Consider the following 5,536-nt stretch of genomic DNA (forward strand, 5'->3'; position numbering starts at 1 on the left):
CAGCCAAGCTGGGGAGAAATTGCGGCGTTGCCCTGCCACAGGTCTTACCGTGACCTGTGCGGGTATGCAGGGGGTGTGTGCTGGTCGGGAGGAGCTCAGATCACCCGCAGCCCGCGCACCCGGCCTCCGCGGTAAGTGCAGCCACCCGCCTGAAAGTGCCTGCCAGGGGTGGCTGCCACCCCGCCTGCTCCGGGGCACGCAGGGCGTGTTGTGCTGGCCGGGCTCCCAGAGCAAGCTGGCTTGTTTTTCCTCAGCATTAACGCAGGAGAGATTTTCCGGTAGGCCGGGCGGCTTAGCGGATAATGCCTGGCCTTTCACATTTCGGCATGTGGTCGGGGTTCAGCTCGAGGTTCCGAGGGAATCACACCGCAGGCTGTCGTCCGGGCAGGCCCAGCCTTTTGTGGCTCGTCCTGCACCTGGAAACCCTCCTGCCCACGACGTCCTTGCCCCGTGCAGCTGCACGGCAGCTGGGCCCCCTCCTCTCTGCCCCGGGGGCGCACCTGAGGAGCCCACCACCTGTGCTCCCAGCCCCTCAGGGTGGTGTGACCACGGTGGACGAGGACGTCCCGAGCTGGCCGGGCCTCGGCGTGTCCCGCCCTCCCGGCTCTGCAGGGTGGAGCGGTTCGTGTACACACATGTGTGGGTGCGTGGGGAGGGAGGTCTCTGCCCAGACACTGAGCTCGACTCTGCTTGTGGCCACAGGAATAGTTCAGAAACAGCCTGCCCCAGAGGTGTGGCCGGGCGGAGGCTGCCAGGGCGGGAGCCAGGGCTCCCGCCATGCACGGGGCCCCCGTGTCCCCGGCTACGCGGAGGCGGCCTCTCCTCGTGGGAGCTGGGTCGGCACATCTGAGCAGCCACGAGCCAACTTCCCCTGAGGATTTCTGTGAGGGAAGCTGTCGCCCCACATCCTTGGAAGGTAGGGGAGGGGGTAGCAGAGACCATGCTCCAGCCTCCTCCAGGAGTGATACAGGTTAGTGACGCCACGGGAGACAGGGAGGGTGGTGCCCGGTGACGATGGCCAGGGTCAAGACGGGGCCTCAGCACCAGACCCCAAACATCTCCACACGATGCCACATCCGGAGCCAAACCCGGCTACACCGGGCTCTGAAAGAAGGATGCGTTTAGGATAGCAGGGAGGGGCTCTTACGGATATGGGACAGAGGGGGCAAGGAGAGAGCATGGGTGTCTACAAAGAGGGGGCACGGATGGGTGGAGTGGGTGGTAGAGCCTGATCCTGTGGGGAAGGCCAGGGACACTGATAGGGACTGAGGTCGTTGAGGACCCGTGTAGGAAGCAGTAAGACACAGGTTGCGGGGTGTGGCACAGCTCGTCAGTGCATTGTGGGAGCTACAGGGACCAGGCTGCAAGGCTACGAAGCCTGCGGCCTGTGCTCCCCTGATCTCCACTGCCTGCTTTGAGGATAGGTGTCACGACTTACATCCAGAGAGTGAGAGTCAACCAGCATCTGCTCAGCACATCTCCCAGGAAGACTATACTTACTGACTGGACCAGAGACAACATCATCCATATGAACCAAGATGGCGTGCCGTTTATTATATGAGGATATGAAACGCTGTCAGGGATCCTGGCGGGCTGTGCCCCCATGAGGGACCTTCACAGTGAAGGGATTTGAAATTAGGGTCATTGTGCGTTGATCCTAACATAAAGGTCACATACTAGATCTCCACCCATCCACTCCCCCTGCACTTACTCGTTAAATGTCTACCATGGTCAAGGCTGTGTGGAGGGAATGTAAAGGTAGACCACGTCCAATCCTTGGCTCAGGTTGCTTGTGGCCAAGGACATAAGACACAGACAACAAAGACAGAATGCGGAGAGGGGTGCAGAGAGCAGAATGGGATTTGGGGGACGTGTTTCCTTATTGTCAAGATCAGGGAAGGCTCATAGAAGAAGCAGCCACTTGCTCTCCTGGGGATGTGTTCGTCAGGGGGAGGCCCTTCTTTGTGGGGGTCCTGTTAGAGACCTAGATACTCGAGACAGATGCCAAGGAGCTGTCCTCAAATATTCTACTTGGAAAGGAAGAGTCAAGTAAAGCCCCACCTCCTTACCCCCTCCTGTTCCCGTGATGAGGCCTATATCCACCACATACCATAGGACACAGGGCCATTTGGTTGACTACCTTCTGTTAGATACTTTGGAGCAACATAGCCCCATTGCCATGATTTGTTATAAATGGCAAGTGTCATACCTTTCAGTGTGTGAACCCAGAATGATGCTCCACCCCTCACGTGTATCCCTTTCTGTTTCTACTCCCCAAACTGAGTAGGCTTAATTTGGGCTCCTGGCCTTGGAGTTCTGAGCAGTAAGTGTACGCTCCAAAGGCCTTGGAAAGCTCACTCCAATGGTCCAGATGTGTCATGGCGTGCTGTGGTCTCTTGTGAGGAGTAAGTACAACCTTGGAAGTGTCTTTAGTGTGCGATGTGGCCCATCTCCACGGCAAGTGCTCCTATGTGCTGAGTCCTAGAGAAGCCACTGTGCTGACAAGACCACGCCTGTGGTCTGACAACAACATGAGAGTTGGCAGTCAGCTCTTGGACTCCTGGCTCAGTGCTCCCCCAAGTTCTTCTTGTCTCTCGAGAAGCTTGGGTTGCTGCTGTCATTTTCCCGAGGAAACAAGAATGGCACATGAAGGTTGGGATGGATGAGGGTTAGTCAGTAGTAGTAGTTCCAGGCTTCTTGGAACCAGTGCATTAGCAGGATAGTAAGAGGAACAGAGCAGGAGAAGTGGTCTACAAGGCAAGTGAAGACATCCACCTGGGAGAAGAATGATAGGTCCCACTGACCCTAGTGGCTAAGTCCCGCCTACAGGTGACTAAGGAGATGTTTAACAAGGTTCTTTATTTTTTATTTCTTTATTTGTTGAGACAGAGAGAGAGAGAGAGAGAGAAGGAATGTGAGTAGGGGAGAGGCAGAGGGAGAGAGAATCTTAAGCAAGCTTCACGCTCAGTGCGGAGCCTGACTTGGGGCTTGATCCCACGACCCTGGGATCGTGACCTGAGCTAAAATCAAGAGTTGGATGCTCAACTGATTGAGCCACCCAGGCACCCCATAACAAGGTTCTTTACACTTTATGGAGACATCAGCCGATCTGAATTGTACACAGGTGGATTGGTGTTTCTGGGGACAGAAAATCACTGATGTAATTTGTTTTATGGAAAAGAAAAGCACAGAGAGGGGTGTTAGAAATGCAACATTTTCTAGAAAACAGTCCTCAATTCTGCCAATACTTACTAAGCACCTGTTGTGTTGTAGCACGAGGCCAAATGCCGGAGATACTGAGATGGCCACGTTCAGCCAGTGAGCACATGGACAGAAACGTGTGTAATTCAGTGTGATTTCTGAAGGTGGGAAAGGAGTGTGAACTCAGCCTGCAGCGAGGAAGGAATGAAAATCAGCAAAGGCTTCCTGGAAGAGGTGCTCAAAGACTGATGTCTCCTTTAAAAGGGTGATACACATAGGGTGCCTGCATGGATCAGTCTGTTAAGCATCCGACTTTTGGTTTCAGCTCAGGTCATGATCCCAGGGATGTGGGATTGAGCCCCACATCTGACTCCACACTGCTGATGCAGAGCCTGCTTGGGCTTCTCTCTTTCTGACCGTACGCCTCTTGTGCACGCAGATACACACTCTCACACTCTCTCAAAATAAATAAACTTTAAACAGTAAAATGGAGATACACATATTCCCCTTTATTTTCTGCAAGCTGAGTAATTTTAATTATATTTCCTAAACTTCTGACAATTTACAGATACATCACAAACATCCCTTAGTTACTCCATGAGTATTGGAGAAAAGGTTATTGTTATTTTATTTAAGTTTATTTATTTATTTTGGAGAGAAAGAGAGTGCGAGTCAGGAAAGAGCAGAGAGAGAGGGAGAGAATCCCAAGCAGGCTCTGTGCCGTCAGCACAGAGCCCGATGTGGGGCTCGAACTCACAAACCGTGAGATCATGACCTGAGCTGAAATCAAGTCAGACACTTCACCGACTAAGCCACCCAGGCGTCCCAAAAGTTATTAGTTATTTGACTTTTATTGATTAATATGTGAAGACAAATACCTAAAAAAGACAGGTAACTTATCCACTTCCCAGCTGCAATAAGTTCTGGAAATGAGTGTCAGTCTCTTCCTGTTTGCCACATGCTCTGACTTTTGGTGTTACCTCTGTCACAGAGAAAAACAAACACTAAATGCTAAAAAGTTCACCCAGACCCACACAGACTCGCAGTTTGTCAGGGAGGTGGTGGCAGGTTCCACTGCTAGTCCTGGAATCGGCGACCCTTCACGTGGCAGCAGGCTGTCTCTGCAGCCATGGCCTTGTGTCTGGCTCTGATCATTCTCCTCTGTGCTCACCGCAGTCAAGACCTGCCCTTCTTCCCCACGTACACGAGCCCAGTTGCACATGACGCCCGTTGCTCTGGCTCAGGATGTGCTGGCGGAAGTGTGGCTCCTGGGGCTGTCACTCTGGTCTTGTCCTCTCCTTTCTTTTCCTGTTCTCTGGAACCCAGTGGGAAATGGAAATGAGGGAGACGTTCCTTGGCTATTGAAATGGATATATGTTTGTCTGTATTTGACAGACACATTCCCAGGGAAGGGTTCTCATGTACTTACAAAAAGAGGACAGTAAAAGGTGCTGCACCATCGGAAATCCTTTCCAATCTTTGGTAGCTGCTCAGGAATAAAAGTGGTTGGTAGTAGGAAGAGTGTGCTGTAGTTTCCAAAAAGAGTGCCATAACTTATTGTGCATCACTTATATGAGTCATAATTTAGAAATCTAGCTGGGACTGGAAACATGACATAAAATACCACTATATAGGATTTTAATTATACCTTTCATCTAATAATTCAAACAATATCATCCATTTGTTTTGTCACATGCTCTGAGATAAATATCATCACCATCACCATCATCATCATCACTACCATCACTATCACCACCATTGCCATCAGCACCATCGTTGTTATCACCATCATCACCATTTTCATCATCATCATCATCATCACCATCACCACCATTACCATCTTCACCATCATCACCACCATCATCACCATCAATCATCATCCTCATCTCTACCATCACCATCATCACCATCATCACCATCATCACCATCACCACCATCATCATCACCATCTTCACCATCATCACCACCATCATCACCATCATCATCACCATCACCACCATCATCACCATCATCATCATCATCATCACCATCACCACCATCACTATCACCACCATCGCCATCAGCACCATCCTTGTTATCACCATCATCACCATCTTCATCATCATCATCACCATCATCACCACCATCATCATCATCATCACTACCATCACCATCTTCACCATCATCACCACCATCATCATCATCACCATTATCACCATCATCACCATCACCATCTTCACCATCTTCACCATCATCACCACCATCATCATCACCATCAGCACCTCCATCACCATCATCATCACCATCACCATCATCACCATCACCACCATCACCATCATCATCATCACCATCTTCA

This window comes from Herpailurus yagouaroundi, unplaced genomic scaffold (genome assembly GCF_014898765.1).
Source record: "Herpailurus yagouaroundi ecotype Mexico unplaced genomic scaffold, PumYag 198, whole genome shotgun sequence".
In the NCBI taxonomy this organism is placed as follows: domain Eukaryota; kingdom Metazoa; phylum Chordata; class Mammalia; order Carnivora; family Felidae; genus Herpailurus; species Herpailurus yagouaroundi.